At 45.7% G+C, this 19,819-nt stretch overlaps 1 protein-coding gene across 2 annotated transcripts in view; it reads left to right on the forward strand.

The window, feature by feature from the left end:
• Positions 1–19,819, forward strand: part of RAB11FIP4 (RAB11 family interacting protein 4) — a 108,806-nt gene that overhangs the window by 70,774 nt on the left and 18,213 nt on the right. The window contains exon 1 of one of the 2 annotated variants that reach the window (XM_031046341.2): positions 14,342–14,417. The exons of the other annotated variant lie outside the window; for it this stretch is intronic. The gene's annotated coding sequence lies outside the window, so the exon portion shown is untranslated. Of the gene's footprint in view, positions 1–14,341; positions 14,418–19,819 lie in introns of those variants that run through there. 2 annotated transcript variants of the gene reach the window in all.

Here is a 19,819-nt window from a genome sequence, read left to right on the forward strand (position 1 = left end):
GGAGGAGATGGTCAGTTTATACTTGCATAAGCAAGAATGGCAGAACTTGATTTTTTGTGTCTGTAACCAAAACCTGGGAAATGCCAGATACATCCAATTCAATCTGCAGCCACAAGTCTGTGACAGGATGGGCTGGGACTAGACCTTGCACTGGGTATTTGTAGGAGATTCCTACCTGCTTCCCTTGGAACAAAATACTAATTGTCTTCTGTTCTCTAACCCTATCTTTGAAACATGCAGTTTAATACATGGTCGCAAGTTATGGTTATGAATTATGGTTTCAATTAGGCTGACAGCAGAGCTGGTTGCAGTGGCTGAATCTGGCCTGTAACAAATTGTTAAGGGAAATCTTTCCTGTTTCAGTCATTGAGCTTTAATACATCAGTTTAATATGATGTGCTAGTCATTGCCTTTCATTCCTGCCCAACTAAAGCTGTTTTTTCATAGCAGTCAGTGGCAATGGAGCTTGTATGCTGGGAATTTGGCTTTGCCTGGTACCTGCTGCATAAGAGACTGCCCTGAAATTTCATCCTGAGGTCTGCTGTATAAAGGAGGGGCAGGAGGTTCCCCCTTCTTCATCAAGCAAAGTACCAGTGCATCCAGGGGAGATGGTGGCATCTAAGTTCTTAGCCTTGGTGTAGATATTTCACCTGGGATGTTTCATGACACTGAAGGTCACATATGGCTGTGGAGGGACCACCTTGGCTGGCTTTTTCCTGCTCATATTGCTTGCTAAGTGTGGCTTAGCAAAAGAGTGGAAAGATGCTGGAAGGTGAGAAATCAATGAGGGAGACAAACTGCATGTAAAGGAGATAAGAGCTGGGGAGCAGTTCTTCAGTGCAGTTACAGTGTCCCAGAGCTGAATTCCACTCCTATCTCGAGGATTGCAAGGTACATTATTCAGTAATCTCTCTGCACTAGTATGTAATGACTCTTTTGGGGTACCTTTTTGCTCAAATTTGTATCCCAGGTTTGTTGTGCTGCCTCTGATTTCTTGGAGATTCACTTCTCATTCCTTGATCACCTCAAGCACTTAAACCCAGTGGAAACTGGGAGGAAGCTGTTTTTGGGCTCAGCCTCTCCTGCTCTCTGGGGCTGCAATGGGTCAGCTGCAGGAGCTCGTTGAAGTATCCTTTTCGAGCAGGATGGCCTCTCAGGTTTAGGTGGAAATAACAATTTCCACCATCCAGACTTCTATTTCGTTTTCTTTGTTTTGTATTTTGTTGCTTCATGTCCCCGCTGCCAGCAGCAGCACGTCAGAAATCAGGGATGCAGGCTGGCCTCCTGGAGGAAAAGGCATGCTGCCAGGGAAGATCTCAGGTCTTTATAGAAGTAAGTGTCACATTACAGCTGATTAAACAGGTCTGGCAGAGCCTGAAGCATTAAGCACTGAGCCCGAAGTGGTAATCCAATAACTGTCTTATGCAGAGCTGGGTGGCCATGGGGGGAGCTCCCAGGTGATGGCAGTGTCTGCAGCCTCCAAGGAGAGTGTCCTGCATTCCTCTGGGTTTCAGGAATTCGGTTGTTGCTGTTCCACTTACATAGCACACAGCTGAGAGCATGCTTAGGTTATTAATGAGTGATGGCTCTCACTGTGGGATACCTTTAGCACCAGCTACATAGGCATCTGAACAAGCCCAGCAAGCTCCAGTGGGGTGGTGAGTTGGGATCCTGTTGAGCCCAGTGCCCATCAGGACCCTGTCTGTGCTGCATGCAGCACCCATAGGGGCTGTGTCTCTTCTCACCTCTAGCCTCTGTCTCCTGCCACATCTGTGTGAATGCTTTGGAAGTCTGAGGGCTGTAGAGTGGCACTAAATGTCTGTGTTCAGGCAGCTGAAGCCACTCTTCAGTCATGCTGGACATTAGATAAGGGTGACCGATGATGCTGATCCATCCTTGGGCTTTCAGTGCTGTCTCTGCCTCCCTGGGGCTGAGCCACCAGGAAGGAAACAGAGGGCAGACACCCCACATTAGGGATAATTGACAGCAGAGGCCCTATATGGACACTGCAATTATTTCCTTCATTTTCCTTTTGTCTAATTGTAAGATGTGTAATTGCCATAGGGGGGACCACCTACTGTTACACTGCTATTTGGGAAAGCCTTTGAACTTGTTTCTTTTGAGCTTTGGTCACCCAAATGTAAACTAGAAGCAATTAAAACTTGGAAGAAGGGGAAGGGTGTGGAAAACAGACATGTGAGGCTGGTCTGAGTGTCCTCAGAGCCAGCTTGAAGAGGGAGGGCAGGTTTATCTCTGGAGTGAAGGGCATTGTGCCCCTAAGACTTGCATGAGCTCTTACACCAGGCTTGCATTTTCCATGTTGTTTCCAGGCAGAGCAGTTGTGTCTGCAGGATGTCAATAGCTTTTAGACCAGGCTTCGGCAGGAGTGCTTGTGCTCAGTGGTTCACTGTGGGCTGCCGGTATCTGGTGGCCAGCTTGCTTTAGCATATGTGGATGTCAAAAAATCATCACTTTTCCCAGGAGCAGGAGATGGAAAATTGGTTTCAGCTGAGGAGCTCTGTGATCTGCTTCATTCAGGCCTTGGGGAGGCTTCCAGTTCTGATGTTAACTATGATTTAATGATAAAATGCTAATATCACTTGGGAAGGAAAGACAATTGGTGCAGTCAGCCACCCTCACAGAGAACTGCTGAGCTGGGGAGCCTGGGCGCTGCTGTCGCTCCAGAGCGCTGCCCACGGCTTAGTCATTTGTCTGAACAAAAACACAGATGCAGAAGGAAATGCATCCTCTGCCATAGCAGAAAATGAGTCGTGAAATACTCCTTCCCATAGCTGCCCATTGCTCAGGGAGGAGGGAAGGACTGGGGCCAAATTTGTGAGGAAAGAACCTTAGTCCTGTGCAGCATCCATCCTAGTAAGGTCCTTCATCAGAGCCCTGAGGGTGCCATTGCAAGAATAGGGAAATGAGTGTCCCAGGTCCTAACTTTGCCATGGTTTTCTTGTCTGAGCTTGGAGAAGCCGCTTGAAAGTAGTTTTAGGGCTGGAGGCCACCTCGGCTGTATTCCTGCTGTTTAGCAAAGCCTTGCAATGTTTCTTTGAGCTTTTATCACATGAATGTGGAACAGAAGCAATTAAAGGATGAGAAGCAGGTGTCTGAACACCTTTAAAAGCCACACCATCTCCATGTCAGGTTTCTTGGCAGTGAAATGGCAGTAGCCACTCTTTCTTTTCATGCAAGTACTATCATGATACTATCCAGGCTGTGTTGTCCTGGAACATCCTTCTTTGTTCTTCTGCGTTTGCCCTGCAGATCCAGACAGAACCTCCGAAGGGCTGGAAAAGCAAAGCTTCTCCTGGGGAGATCAGTCTGTTCACAAAGCATCATCATTGCAGGTGAGCAGCACAGAGCCTCCTGTGCAGGCTCCTTGTGCAATCACCCTGGGTTTCCCCATTACCTTTCTGGTGCTTTCCATCTAACAGTGAGCAAACTGGAACAAACTTGTCATATGTAGAAGCTACTGCAATGATCCCAGAAGAAACCACTAAGTGCAGCAGTGAAATCCTGGCTGCTCCCAGATAAACACAAACAATAGGGTCCATTTTAGGTCATCTGGCATCTGTCAAACCGTTATCACAGCTTGTGTTTACCACAGTGTTCCTTTGGGAACCAGTAGGATTGCATGTGTAACCTCGGGAAATGGCTACAGGGATCAGAGTCAAAATATTTGCATTGCTTACAGCCAAGGTTCACAGCACTGCAAGGTTGTTTCACTGTGTTGGGCTTGGGAGGTGTTGGTGTGGCTGTGATACAGGTATTGAGCAGGGAAGTAAAGACATGGCAGAGACAGAAGGTGACTGAGACCCTGTGCATTTGCTGCACATCTTCCCTCCTCGCTGCTGCATAGTTTTTACTCTCTGAAAAATAACAATGAAAGACTTGAATAAAGACATTTATGATGTTTATAGTACAAGAGACAGGTCTTCCTAGTTAACTGGATCATGAGTTAATCCATTCATTTCAATATCAAAGCCTGATTCTGAGCTGATTTCCACTAGAGTAATTCCAGGTTAACTAAGCTGCAGTGATTGAACAATTCCAGTTGTAAGAATAGTCCTGGGTGCTGGGAGAGAACTAAGGGAATATACGTGGATAGACACACCTTGCAGGTAGTCAGACCAGTGCAGATGCTTGCAGACTTTACACTAAAACAGGAACATGAGGCTGGAAAGAGCCTGTGAATATGTGTATTTAAACAAACACCAGCCTCACTGCCAGAATATTGTGGGTTTGAGTCAAAGCAGGAAGTTTGACAAAAGTGCTGATGAAACCAGGCTAATATCCCAGTACAGACTAAAAATACATTGCATTTGTCATTGTGAACATTTGCACTTATTAATAGGCAATATTAAAAAAGCCTTCTGAGCCCATCTGCTACAGTTTCTGATTCAGGAGCTGAATGTTCAGGGTATTTGGTGGGGTTTGGAACATCTCTGCCTTCGGAAAGATTATTTTTAGCTGCTTTTAAAATGATGACAGGATATTTCTGGAATCAGGACCCAGTTCTCACTGTTATGCCACTGTCTTGAAAGGTGGCTGAGGAGCACTGAGATCAGAACTGGGCACGGGTGTTGAATCCAACATTGTATTGGCATGGTGAAGAATATAACCACCATTTATCGGTAAATCAAGGGCTTGCAGAAATGACAGAGGGATATTGTACCAGGTGAATGATTGATAATATTCAGGTTTTGAATAGCCACTTATGGTGAAGGATAGCAAGTGGATATGAGATTTATGTGCTGGGAAATCTATAAGGAAAAAGACCCTTAGATTTTTCAACCTGATCACAGCACATCATGGTTGTGGGACATAAATCTGAATGACAGTGTGTGCATCTGGTTATTAAACAATTATCTCCATACGAGTGATGGTTTGGTATGGAATTGAAGGAGCTGTACACTGTGGCCCCAGCAGTGTGACACAGAGCCAAAGGGAATCTCTTCGTGTGACCAATCCGGTCTCTTGCAGTGAACAGACTGGATACTGACACTCGGGCTTTGAGGAGCCTGTCGCTGTGTTAAAGCTGCTATCACTTGTGTTGTTCCAGGCAGCAAATGAGTGCATTTGAGGGTGAGCATCTCTTATCAGTAGTTCCCATGTTAGTGACTGGTTTGTGCTGCTGATTGACAGCTGTGATAATGAGGTTATTGTGAGGAGGCAGTCGGTGCCCAGAAATGTTTTTATGTCTTGTGGTCTGGGATCTTGGGCTTTTTGTGTCCTGAGAGACTCTGTCTCTAGTTGGCTGGGCCAGAGCAAAGGGCAGAACATGAAATGACTGCACAAGAAAAATCCCTGTTGCTTTCTCTGCATTAGGTGGTTAGTTGGCAATAGCTCTTGTTCACTGTAGTAGCAAGACCAGAATTTTCTAAGCCTCTTTATGTACCTTTGCAGTGAAAACACCTGGGGAGCAAAACAAGTGCATTAGTCCTTAAATTCCTAGTTGTTCATAGGTGCTCCATTTCGAAGTAACTCCCCTTTGCTGCTCACCCCCTCAGTGTTCACTGAACTCTGTTGATTTAGCTCTGGCTTTCCTGCCGCTGGCTTACCACAGTACAGTGCTGTGCCCCCAGGGAGCCTTGGATTTGGGTCTTGGCTTATACCAGAACAAAATACTGAGAAAGGGATTTGATGACTGGACAAGGTGGTACAGAGGAAAAGGGGAGAATTCTGGTTGCAAGGTTTGGCAAAGAGGCTTTCTGTGTGTATCTTTACTCTTCTATTCTCTGGTTTTGCCTTGCTGGAGGTGTGGAAGGTTATTTCCCAAAGCACTGCTTTCACCACGCAAAGATCTTGTTTTCTTCCTCTCTTTCCATTGGCTCCTTATTATCTGTGCGTTGCAAAAAAACCCCAACCCAACCCAGTGGCAAAGCAGCTGCTGCCTCTTAGGGACAAGATTAAAACCCTCCCAATTGAAATGTCATGAAAGTATTGAGTTGTCATTCTCTGGTGCCATAGGAAATTGACTTGCTGTATATTTCTGCTGCAGCACAGGGCTGATGGAAGTACCTGGCTTGCTAGATTTCAGTATGAATGCAAACGGGTGGTGAATGGGAACCACAAATCACAGAGGTAAAGGAATGTCCTAGGGATGGTCGGGTGGAAATCGAATCTTTTTGATGTCTATACCAAGTCATTAGGCTGGAACGTAATTCATGTCTCAGCTGATAAGACTGTGTGTGACTTGTAAATTAAAATCTGTAGGTTTCTTACTGAGATTGGGCTCTCCTCTGTATTATCCAACTGTGCCTCTGAAATGCTTTGTAAGAATTACTTATAGAAAGTAGTGGGGGTTTTTCCCATCCATATGTTAATATTCTGTATCCACTTGCATATCCAAGAATGGAAATTCTGTTTCTGGATAGAACTGATGGTTGAGCCCATTCCTGGCTTTCTGTATGACCCAACATCCTAAACCTGAAGTAATCCTGAACAAGGCACATACAAATTTGCAGCAGTTGCAACTTAAAATGATTTCATTAACGTTAGTTACTGAAGCTGAACCCCACCAGCCAGTTCCTCTGCTCCCCAGTGCTGTGCTGTCTCAGTCAGAAGGAACTGAAAACATCTGGTTCCTTGTTTGGTGAAGGAAAGAGTCAAGAGTCTGCCCAAAAGTGAAAGAGAAGGAGCCCAGCAGTTGAGTTCCACTGTGTCACTTAAGTGTAGCCACAGGATATGGACCAGTTCATGTAAATTATGTACAGGCTGGTAGGGACAAAATGTATCTGGAGTCTCATCTAAAAACCCTTTGCTATGGCACAGTTTGATGTCTTGCAGCATAACAAATGAAGAAGACTTTTTGTTAGCTTCCATGTCTCTCCTCTCCCCATGTTTTGTTGCCTTTCCTAACCCTACACCTGCCTCAATCCACTGCTAAAGACCGTGACTGGAGACAGGAGCTTGTATTAGGCAGACTCATGTGCAGAGCTGGGAGAGTACTTCAGTGAAAGAGATCACAAAGTGCAGCAGCAAATACATATGTTGTATTAAAATATCAATATTTTATCAGATGGGTTTTCTTTTGAGACAGAAAAGTGTCCATTTTAGGAGAGAAGAGGGAGGATCAAACATCCTGTAAGCTCTGATCCATCATCATATGTTGCATGGTCATGTCATCAGCCTAAACACTGACCTGGATTTGCAAATCCCCATAAGCACAGATATGCTTTGGGCACAGTGGGCTTATTGTCCCGAAAAAGATCAAAGGGAGGTCTTGAGTGATGTCTTGTTATATAGATGTTGCTGCTAAAAGCAAATTCTCCCAGCACGCAAGTGCAGATTGTTTCTGTTATTGATTGCCACAGTCTCTGCTTCATTGAGACCACATGGCCCACTTTGTTTTTGTAGCTGTCTTTTATTAAAACTGACAAAGAGGTAGCAGCGTTTGAAAAGATGAGTCTTGAGAGTCCCCTGGGCTGTGTTTTCATGCTGTAAAGTGATACTGGCACATTTGAGCCACAGATGCTTTTAACACACTAATAAAACAAAAGCCTTCCTTCTCAGGGTAGTCCTCTACACTACAAAGCTTTCTGGGTTTGTCCATGCTTAATGGGCCAGACCCCAAGAAGTGGAGAGAACCTGCTCCCACCTCCAGCTGTGCTCTCAGGAGTTGCTTCTGTGTTGTAAACTGCAGAGAAAAATCCCATACTTTCTCAAAGTATATTTTGCTGTTTCATTGCAGGCTCATAATGTGGTTTACACTGGCATGGGTTGAGTGTTGCAGTCAGAAAGTTTTCATCCTGTATTTCCAGTGACCAGTATTTACAGTTCCTACTCCTCTCCTGTTCTTGTAATACCTGACTTCATAAGGAGCCAGTCAGAGCTCTATTTAACACACAGAACAGCAGATCTTTGTTTTGGCATTATATTTGAAGTTATCTAAAAAATTGTAGATCTGAGACATTTCCTATTAGGACCTATGATGAATGGAAATGTTTGACCTCAATCTGTCTCTGCAGCAGCTCCTGATGTGTAAAATCATGGGAATACCATCTTCTCTCATTTTGAAGAGGCTTTATGAAGATAAATTAATCTTTGCAAGGCACTCAGATGTCAGTGTGATGAGCACAAAGCTTGGGGGAAAATAAATAGTTCTGCCTATAGAAGCTGTTAGTAGTAGTTGTAAATAAGACATGAAGCTACACTTTGATCAAGGAGACTAAAGCAGATATTGATGCTTGCTGATAAACTGAGCACCATCCAGCCTGTGTCCTGGACAGATCCAGACCAGTGGTAAATACTGTGTGATTGTGTGATGAAAGAGATGTATTAATGCAAACAAGCAATAGGACCGATGTGAAGTTGCACCCATGAGCTCAGCGCAGGCTTTAGGATGCTCTGTTCTGCAAGCTTGCTCGTAGCCATGTGAGAAATAATAGCCACGGGTGGGCATATTCTTGTCCTGGACAGCTGATTCTTTTCCTTTCCTGTGGTAACAAGTGATGTTATACAGAGTAGGGGCTAAAAGCTTTAAACCATGTCATGCAAGCATGCTTAGAGTTAAAAGTACCAAAAGGTGTGTTCTTCAGACAGCAGCCCATCTTTTACAGACCATGCAAAGCCAAATCCAGTAGAGCTTCCCATCCATAAGAGGAGCTGTCAGCACTCCCTTCTCCATCCTGGTCTCCAGGCTCACCTAACTCCTGGCCAGTGAGCCCACCAATAAAGCAAATTGACCCTGCAGCCAGAGAGGAGCTGAGTTCATGTGTCACAGCAGAGAGCTGAGGAAATGCATTTGCATCTTTTTGGTGCAATGTGGAGTTGCTTGGCTCCACCTTGGATGAAGCTCTGAGGTGGTTGAGGGATGCTCACACTTTCCTTGCTGTCTTCTGTGCACTTACCTGCAGAGCGAATGTGTCCTCTGTCTGCACGGTCCTCCCAGCCCATCTCTGTGGGACAGGCTACATATTTTTCACTTGAATTTGCTCATATAACCTGTTGGGTTTTCTTAATTTTTTATTATTTGCCATGTTGACAAAGACCAAATAGAACAGATTTTGTGCCTGGCATGTTTTTGGCAAAGATGCTTTAATTGTGGATTCACAGCTATGATTATGAGACACCTTCAGAGCATGACATGGAAAACCTAATGGTACCATTGCAGTGATGAGAGAAAAATAAACTGCTTTTCTGAGTGGGGTGCATATCCTGCTCTATTATCTGACCTTTGGATTCACAGTTCTTGACTTACTGTCCCTGAGGCTTTTGGAGAGGAACACAGAAAGTCTTTCCAAATGCAGCCTCATTAAGCAACCAAAGGGTAACCTACTGATGGCAAAGAGGTTGCAAGTAGCTCACCTGTAGAGAGGGCAATGGGTAAGTTGCCTGAAATGTCTTTATGCTGTAATTGCACATCATAGAGTTGGGGACAACTTCATTAAAGGGCCAAGGAGTTGATGCTAATGGGCTCCCAGCCAGCCCTATCCTGCCCTCAGCAGTCAGACCTTCTGCTGTGAACCCTTCATCTGACCCGTGCTTTTTGATCTGCCAGGCTGCCTGCTGTATTCCTGAGGACAGTACACAAGCAAGCATTCTGCTCTGATTAATGTTAAAGGGGATCATGGGAAGAGCAAGCCCACATGGTCTACCCTCTGGTGGAGAGGGGAAAGAGCTGCTTCCCTGCTTGCTAAAATAAGTCTCTCTGCAGATACTTTGGGTCTTGGTTTTGGGAGTGAAAGCAGGATTTGAGCTGAGCCTACTCCACTTACAGCAATGTTCCCGTGCAGCTGTAGTTTGGAGCTGATCTCCTCACCCTGTCCAGGGATGCAGGGATGAGGAGGGCAGGGAAGAAACTGCAGAGTACTCTGAAAAGGCTCTATCAGCTGTAAATGCAGCCTGCTGCTTCCCACAGCAGCCCCACACTTTTCCCCTGTTCATCCATCTTAGCCTCCTCCTGACCTCCCCTTCAGACAAGTCATGGGAACAAATTGTAGTCTGAGAATTCATTCTGCATTCCCTCTGTCCTCTTTTCCCTACCTCAGTCTGTTCTGATTGTAAGATCTTTGGGGCAGGGACTATGTGCTCCCTGTGTTTCTGCAGAAACTACTTTAATTAGGGATCATTCTTGGTTTGTTCTGTCATAATAAAAGGGATTCGTAATAATACTGCAGTAAGTAATTCACACCAGTCTCACTGCATTTGCTTCAAAGGAGGCACTCCAAAGTAAGATGAGAGTAGATGAGATGAAGATCAGACCAGCTGTAATTAGTAGCCTGTGCTATCTCATTTTGAAGCAGAGCAGTAACATGCAGTAGAAACTCGGCCAGCTATTATTGTAGGGGGAAAACCCACACAAAAGGTATTTCTACATAAGTATCTCTGCAAAGTAGCCACCAATATTCATCAGAGAGAGCATGATTAAAGGCCTTTGAAGCGTGATTGGAGTTGCCAGTTTTCATGAGATAATGAAGATGTGGGTTTGGTGATCACATTCTGGTGATCTCATTATCTTCATTATTAATTAGTCTGTGTTCTTCACATTTCAGCTCCAGTTTCTTGTCATTAGGGTGACTAGCCTGTGAGTGATGCTTCAGTGAGATTCAGAGGAAGGATTCTGCCTCTGGAACAGCAGAGGAGGTGCCAGCCTTTGTTCAGAGTTGCTGCAGAAGAAATTGCAGTGCTTTGTACAAGATCAGCAGGTTGTTCTGCCAAAAACCCTTTTAACAACATACCCTGCCTGGCATTTCCCTGGTTTCGGCAGGCACTCTGGCTGCTACTGTAAGTCATAGAATCACAAATTGGTTTGGGTTGGAAAGGACCTTAAAGCTCATCCAGTTCCAAGCCCCTGCCATGGGCAGGGACCCCTTCCACTGGAGCAGCTGCTCCAAGCCCCTGTGTCCGACCTGGCCTTGAGCACTGCCAGGGATGGGGCAGCCACAGCTCCTCTGGGCACCCTGTGCCAGTGCCTCAGCACCCTCACAGGGAAGAAGTCATCAGTGATTGTGACGTAGGCACTCAGCTCTGTAGTTAGTCCTTCCTCTAAGCACCCAAATATGAATATTTGGCCCAGGTCTCCTCTGGCATGCTTCTGCAAGCACCTTTTCCAGAATGCTTAGCATCATTCATCTGTGGGATCTGGCAGTACCAAGCATCATTTTGCCCGTGTAGCCATCTCTTTCCTGTGGGAATGCAGTTAAAAGTCTGCTCTCCGTTAACAGAAAGTTAGTTGTCTCTATCCTAGCCTCAGACTCTGGACAGGATTTAAGCTTATACATACTTTACAAATAAAACTATGTACCAGTAGGTGTATGGCAGACAGGATAGAAAAAAACAAAATGAATTAAGATGGAAATGGTGTGTGTGGGAATGCCCTGCCATTTCCAGGGGCCAGCTGTTCTAGTACTGTAGAACCCACCTGCCATTGCCCAACATTCCTTCGGAAAGTAGAAAGTCTGCTGTTGATGGAGGCAGAAAACACCATGCTCATGAGGCTCTCAGTGTGCAGATCCATTCATGCAAACTATATGTGAAGCCTGGAGCATATTTCAATCTCTGTGGTCATCTGAGCTATTACTGACCTGCACAGATTCCCCAGCTGCCTGCAGTCATGATGAGAGGAGAGCTCACCAGCCTCACCTGGGAAACAGATCCTGCAGCATCTCCTGTGGAGCTGACTTGCTTGAGTTGCAGCTGCCAGCCTTACCAAGTGGAAGCTGCTCTCTGGGCACCTCACACAGACATGCAGCCCTTCCTCCTCACCGTGCTGCTCTTACACATGAAGCAGCTAAAGGTCCGTGTCACTCCAGATACAGTTCTATTCCTCCAGAAGGCAGTGATGGCCATCTGCCATGCTGACAGCATGCACAGCTTTTCCCTTTCTAGGAAACAAATCAGAAGTCATATTACACTTTACCATGAAATATGTAAAAAATAAGGTTTTGGTCTCAATGGAGATCAAAGCCAGCCTATAACAATTTCCACTTAAGGCTTGGCTTTAATGAAGTGAGAAGTGGACCTCTATTATAGCTGTGATTATTATTTAATACCTTTTTAATGCAGTCATTTCTTAATAAAAAGTGATTGCCTAAAACCTGTACAATTTCTAGGACCCTTATTGAGGAACACTTCTATCAATGAGATATTTATGCCTTTTCTATTATTACTGTGTAATAAATGGCACAGTCCTGAGTGGCATACTCAGTAACACATTCATCAGGTTAAACAAACAGTTATGCTTGCTTTTAACATCTCTATTATAACATCAATTTTGGCTGTTTCTGCTCTACCTGTCAAACGTCTATTTTACACTTTGCTCACCACAAGCTATTGAAAGTTGTTGGCTAATCATCCTGCAAGTATCAGGAACCATTTACAATGTGCTGTAATACTGCCTGCTTGTGTAACAATACAAACTCTCCCTGCTTGCATCTTTCAGGGAATCATTAAAAAACGTACTGTGCAAGTAGTTATTCTATGCATGATTGTTATTTCCTCTGCAATGAACCCCCGATATACAACTGTCTCTTTCAAAATGACTACTGAAAGGAAACTTAGGTTTTAGGAGTGTCCTATTCAATGAGCAGTGAAGTTGTCTGTCCCCACATCTGCCTAGTAAAATGGTTTTCCCGTGAATTCAGGGTAGTGAATAGGAGGATGACTGAGAGATGGGTTTGATCTCTGGTACGCTGCTCAGTATCAGCTTCTGCTCAGCATCCTGAACACGAAGGCTCCGGAGCCCTGATGCCACCGCAGGGAGCCCAGGATCTGCCTCAGAGTCCAAGAGACCCCTCACACACATGAGGAGAGCAGGGGGTGTTGGCTGAAGGTACATGTCACTTGCATCTGCTGCTCTAGCACTTCATTACACTAAACCTAAGGCACCCCCCACCCTTCCCATGCTTCTCTGTTTGGTACAGACAGGATTCTTTTCCTTTTCTTTCAGTTAATTGGGCAAAGGATCAAGTTCAATGAATTGTTTTGAGCTTTGCATAGAAGAATTGAGGCTTATGAAATTATTTTTATTTCCCTTTTTGAATAACAATATTTTACACTTAAGTTTCTGGCTGTGATGAAAAAGAGAACAGGCTCAGGCAGGACCTGGGACATGCGATGTTGAGCTGGTTTGAGTGAAGGGTGAGCTGGTGGGCTTGTTAGTGCTCACTTTGCTCTGTTTTCTTACAATTTCCTTATCCTCTGGTGTTTCCTTGCCTGTGTAACACTGACAGTGTTACAGACTGACAGTCTGTAAGGGCAGCATTTGGCTCCTGGGCAGGAGTTCTGCAGAAAACTAACCCTAACCCTAACCCCATTTGAATGCCCCCCTCTGCCTTTGACTCCCCTACTGCAGGGCCACAGAAGCAGGTTTTACTTTGTTAATCTTGTCTTTATTAGCACAGACAGCACGAGCCTTATGAGGTGTTGCAAGAAGGGAAGTTACACAACTTCTAAGAAGTGAAGTGAATTCAGATTAACGAAGGCAGTGTGGGTGTTCTCAGCCTTTTTGTTTTGCCTTCCTTTATCTTGTAACTAAAGGGATTAAAATCAAGGACAAACCAGACATTGCTTCCTAACAGAATCCTTCTGTTTTGCTCTATACCACACTGAGGGATGGCTGTACATGTGGTTGATCATCACTCAGCTGTAGGAATGAGACACCCTAATGGTGTCCTCAGAGACTGTCCCCATCTGGGACCTGATATTCCTGCTGCTCTCGAGGCCCTCCCACCCCACTTCAACCTCTACTTTCTTGTTGCCTCCTACCACTTTTCCTTCCATTTACTTAATTTCATTTCATTAATGTTTTGTGTTGAGGGGACCTTAAAGCTCCTCCAGCTCCAACCCCTGCCACAGGCAGGGACCCCTTCCACTGGAGCAGCTGCTCCAAGCCCCTGTGTCCAACCTGGCCTTGAACACTGCCAGGGATGGGGCAGCCACAGCTTCTCTGTGCCAGCACCTCAGCACCCTCCCAGGGAAGAGCTTCTGCCTAAGAGCTCAGCTCAGTCTCCCGTCTTCTTAACGCCATTCCCCCTTGTCCTGTCCTTACAGGCCGTTGTCAAAAGCCCCTCTCCACCTTTCTTGTAGCCCCTTTAGGCGCTTGAAGCAGCTCTAAGGTCTCCCTGGATCTTTCTCACAGTGCAAACCAACCCTCATATTGATATATATATTACCCATCTACATACCTATCCGTCCTTTAATCCACATTCATTCCATCCCGCTGAACCCCACACCTCAGGGCCTAACACCGGACACCCCCCCCCCCCCCCCCCCCCCCCCCCCCCGCCATAGCGTCGCTTAGCAACCGAGGGGCGGTGCACACGCGCGTTCCGCCGCCGGCCCCGCCCAACGGCGGCGTGGCTCCGCCCACCGCCCCCTTCATGAGGGGCAGGGCCGGGCTGTGGGCACACGGCGCCGGGGCAGGTACGGGAACAGAGGACCGGAGACCGTCGGTACCTTCGTTTGTGGTGAGGACGGAAGCTTTGCACCGGTGTTGGGGTCTTCCACGTCGCAGCCCCGGCGCGGGGATCCCGCTCTGCCCCGAACGGGGCAGAGCGGGATCCCCGCGCCGGAGCTGCGACGTGAGGGAAATGGGATTCGTGGGGCCGCTCCTGTGGTGCTGGGCGGGTGAAGGCATCGCTGAAACCTTTCCTATTGCTCCCGGTTTGCTGTTTCTTGTTTGCCGAGGGAGGGGTTGTTCGCACCGGGGTTATGTAGGCTGAGGGGTTGGGCTTGGAGGGCTCTGGTAATGCTTTTGCAGGGGGGAAAGGCGAGTTCGGCTTCTATGGGGGTGTTGGGGAGGGAAGAGGGAGTCTTCTTGCCGAGCCGAGCTTGCTGTAGCACATGGAGATGCCCAAGTATCTGGGCTTTAAATCTTTAATAGGCTCAGAGGAGCAAAGGCTACTTTTTAAGGTCGAATGCAAGGGGTGTGTTCAGCAATTATCTTCTGTGGCACTGGTGATGTGTTTGGATTGCTATTACTTATTGTTGTGTGCTTCTAATACCCAGCTGGGGTTATGAATGCATTTGCCAACTCTGGGGTGCTGGTGACATAGCCAGGAAGAAATGATTTGCTGTCACACAGTGTGTTCTGTAAAAGCAGCCCTCGTGTGGGACCCGTGTCACCCTGATGTGATCAGTGAAGGGGTCCTGCTGCTGGTGTATTGGGTTCTGATGGGCCTGTGTTATATGTGCTTGGCAGCAGCAAAAGACAGTTTATAGCAGAGATCTTCCTCTGAAGCTTTTGGTGGTAGAGGTATTGACGGTTCCTGGTCTGGAGTTGTTTGTCATGTCCCTGAAATGGACAAAACCTGTGCTGTTCTACTACATAGAAGTGACCTATGTCAGAGATCCCATGGCAGGCAAATGCCATCCTTGCTCTGTGCTGTGCTTGTGCTGGTTTCTGGGTGGCAGTTTAATATTGCGACATGGATAATAGCGATAATCTCATGATTTCTGGCAGATTTATAAGGTTAGTGGCTTTGGGGGCGCAGATAATAATTTATCCTTGTGCTACTTGTCTGATCTAACTGCTCATGTTGAGGAGGGACAGATGAGTGAACACTTCTGAAATAGGTTCAGATTAGGCTCCCTGAACATGGACTTCATGGTACGTGTACTCAAACCCTTATGCCAGCATCATCTGTGATTCTTTCCATTCCTTTTGATGTGCTCTTATGGATGCTCATGTTCAAAATAGCCTTATTCCAGTCAGATGGTGTGCCGAATGGTGCGGTTGCTCCCCAATGATGGGACTTGATTGCCATTCCCTAATCATTTCTCTGTTCTCAGTAAGAAGTGAAGTGTGAACTCGCTGGTGAAACGAGCAATTTTTCTGCATATGGCCCTCTGGTATTAGGGGATATATTATTCACACAACTGCGTACAGAAGAAGTGCAATTTCTATTGGCTGTTTGGCATTATCTGCCTAAGATGAGGACATGATGAGGAGCCTTAGTTGTTCCCAATGGTAGATGTGGTAGCCTTTGATCAGTTTTAAGACCTCTTTTAATGGATTTCATTTAACTTTGTTATCTGAAGAATTACTGCACACAGCGAGTGTCCCAGGAGCCACATGATGTGCAGATGTTTCTCAGCTGTGGTTGCCTTGTCAGGGCTCTCACCCGTGTGGTGTTTGGGGGATCTTTGCCATGGGCAAAGGCTGCAAAACAAAACACTGTGCCAAAATAGCGAGGACAAGGGAATAGCTTTTCTTCAGTTATTGATTAACCAGTCGTGTTACATGTGTTGAGCATACCTTGGTCCTAACTCTTTAAGTCTTTTGAGTAAGTGTCCTAGTGAAATATTTTTAATGCTCATAAAACTAATAATGGGTTGCTGCTGGATTAACCATTATCCAAACATTAATAATTTCAGGTGCTTGCCATTTTTCTGTGGTTGACCCCTTAGATTCTGAATTGCAGCGAAATAATGCAATTCCTTTTGTTCTTTCTATAGTCATTTAGGTTGATTGCTGCACTGACCATAAGACAGGCTCTGTAAGTGCTTCCTGACAACATAAAACAGTGCTTTGGGCACTGTGTTGTAGCAAATACTGCTGGTTGTTAGTAGGGGGTCTCTGGATATGGCTCCATTTGATTCTTGTTTTCCATGTGCACACTAACATTGTTATAAGTGATTTCTACTTGGTCCCTATCTGTTTTGTCTGTGCACGTGTTAAGGGTAGAAATATCTCCTGCCTACACGTAGCTGTAAACTCTAAAATAAGCCATGCTTTGTATTTTACCATGTACGTGAAAAACATGAGTTGTTGGCTGTGCCAGAGTTTATGATCACTGGGTCTTTAATCTATGTTTGTCATGTGTCAAGCACTATGATGTGCTTAGCAGCCCTTCTACAATTAAGTGCTTTCACTTCATTGTAAGAATATAAAAGAGCAGGTATGTGAGAGCCTTTCTTTAAAAAAAATAAATCAAATGCCTTTTATAAATAGGGACAGTGAAAACGTCTAAAAATCAGTGCTTGCGAACTTTGCTGGCTAAAGGCTGCAATTCCAGTTATTCCTGCAGCAGAAACGCCTTAACCTGTGGTTTGCCCCACCACCAGCTGAAGAGCAGCCAAGGTCCTGGAGCTCCTTCCTCCTCCTAATGAAGAGCTCTTCAGAGCTACTTCAGTATTTCTTAAACATAAAGTAAATTAGTTTATAGGCTTGTCTGCATTCAGTGTGACCTATGAGCTCTTGGAAGTGTTTCCATATAAACTAGAGCAAAGCCACATCCTTAATACTTTTCCTCTGCTTGCCAACATAAACTGCTCATCAAGCATGGCTGGATTTCGTACTGTGCTGGGGAAACTCGAGATGTTTCCGTGTCCCTTAGGGTCTGAAATTGCTCTCCTTCTCCAGTCATGCCTCCCCTCTGGAGGCTGCAGTGTAGTCTAACCTGGATGGGTGGGAAGACACCAGAATGATTTGTGAGGCAAAATTTTTACTTTCTTTGCCTTTCTTTAAATGTCTTTTATTTCCTTGTGTTTACTGGAGGCCTTGCTTGCAGTAGAGAGGAAATGCAAATATTATACTTTCCAAATTCTTAGGGGAAATTGAGTTTGACCAGGGTTCCCGTAAACAATTAGCTTAGAACTGTTCCTCCCTGGAGCAGCTTCTTGTTCTTCACGCTGTTGTGCTTAGTGTTACTCTGGAAGTACCAGGAGTACCTTCCTCTTCACCTAGCCTCAGGCTGGAGCAGCTCTAAGTCTGCTCAGGGAGCTCTTCACCCATGTGCCTGCGGCACCCATGAGCAAGAATGAAGCAAGTTTTTCCTATTTACTGAGTACCTGCCTGGGTGACCTTGAAGCTTGTCAAAGAAAACAAGTTAGTATGTGAGCTCAGCTGTCTCCTGAGCAGCAAGCACCAGTTGGAAAAGAACATCCTGTAAGTTACAGACTTGCTTAATTAAGGAGCTGGACTGAGAAGCATAGTGGACTATGCTTTAGGCTTAAAGACATTCCTTTGCAAGCAGCCTCCAGCTCTCTTTGACATGGTATAGAACCACAGAATGGTTTGGATTGTAAGGGACCTTAAAGATCAGCTAGTTCCAGCTTCCTTGCCACAGGCAGGGACACCTTCCACTAGACCAGGTTGTAATGTTGGTTCAAAATAATGTGACCTCATCTTGGTCCTAAGGCTGGTCCATGCCAGGGTGTCTTTGGAGTGCTTGTGACTATGAACTGCAGCTGTGTTTCCTTTGTGTGAGGAACATGGTGACATCTGGCCTATGATTGGCTCTATGGTGTCCAGCAGTCTTAATAATTTGTTACCAGCCATGCCAATATGACAGTAAATGCTGCTGCTCGTGATGTACCAGCACTGCCTTCACTAACCCCATTGCTCAAAGGGGCTGGTTTAACAGGGGCAGTCCCAGGAAATGATCCCTGGTGAGAGTTTGCCATTTTCTGGTTTCTTTCCTGTCACTGTTTTTCTGTTTTTAAAAATAGAAAGTGATTGTGTCATCTCAAGGCAAAGGCTTCTCAGGAGGGTTAATTATGTCATATTTGTTATCTGCTGTGAAGATCTTTTTAGGCAAATGATTTTCATTGGTTGTATACCAGCTTTTTTAAACCGAGAGCTGCAGCACCCCTTTGCATACCACAAAGGTGATGCTGAGCTGACCACAGCTCCTGTCAACATGCAGCTGCCTGACATGGGTGCCCTGCCCTGGAATGGGGTGGCAGATACCTGCTGCAGGCAGTTCACTGAATGGGAAGGGCCGTGGTACCAGTCTGCAGAGGTCTAGCAACTTGCACAGTCAGAAGCATTTTGCACTGTTAGCAGAGACTTTTTCATCTAATTAATTCCTTCTCTTACTGGAGTGGACACCTTGGGAATGACATTTGTGGCACCTCATGATATACCAGCATGGTGCCACTTCACACCTCTTCTTCTAGATAAGTGAAAGAGAATGGAAACTGTCTTCTACCTCAGTGTTGGAACAAAGTGCCAAACAATCTGGTGGGTTTTACTCTGAACTGAAGTGGTTGATGTGCTGGGCCTGTCCATGTTGAAGGTGAAGGGAATGTACTTGTTGCTAATGCCTCAGGCTAGGATGTTTTCTGCTGCTCCTTGCTTTGAGCCTTCAGTGATGGGTACGATAGCCCGTCATAGCCATGTATGTATGTGATACTAGTGGGAAGCAGCAAAGAGGGAGTGACATGACACAACTTCAAAGTAATTGGAAAGAATCTTCCCCCAGCCCCTTCTTTCCAGTGTCTTCAGAGGATCAAATTAGCAGCCTGCTAAAGTATTTTAATGTTAAAACTTTCAGAGCATAAACAATGACCTGTGAAAAGGAGTGCTTGGATCTAGCCCCTGTGCATGATGAGGTCTGGCATGTCTATTATGGCCAATTAGAGTGACAGGTAGAGTGTAAACACTCCTGACTCCTGCCGCTCCCTGGCTGGCTCTAGGCTGTACACCGCCTTTCTCCTCTGCATTGGAAAAGGCACGTCACTTTTAACTTCCTATCCAGAGCACAAAGCAGCCTTTCAGAATCTCTGTGTCCTCTGCTCCTGTGATTCAGTGTGAACAGCCCAGGAGCTGAAGGTCTTTCAGTCAAGACCTGTTGTCCCTGAATTGCACAATTGTGTCAGATACAAATGTCTTGAGGGAAGGAAACGTTGACTGGCAGTGCACTGCAGCACAGGCATAGCTCACTCTCTGTCTGGGGACTCCTCACCAGCTTTCCAGGATGCTGTCTATCACTTGATTATAGGCATGGATTTTAGGGTTAAACTTACCCCTAGCAGTCCCTTCCAGTATCCACAGTAGCAGTGTATGAAGCATTGGCAAAAACTGAGCTTCAGGTATGAGGTTTGAGTAATTAAACAGTCATAAGCTATTGCGTTGAACAAACTA

This window comes from Melopsittacus undulatus, chromosome 11 (assembly GCF_012275295.1).
Source record: "Melopsittacus undulatus isolate bMelUnd1 chromosome 11, bMelUnd1.mat.Z, whole genome shotgun sequence".
Lineage (NCBI taxonomy): Eukaryota > Metazoa > Chordata > Aves > Psittaciformes > Psittaculidae > Melopsittacus > Melopsittacus undulatus.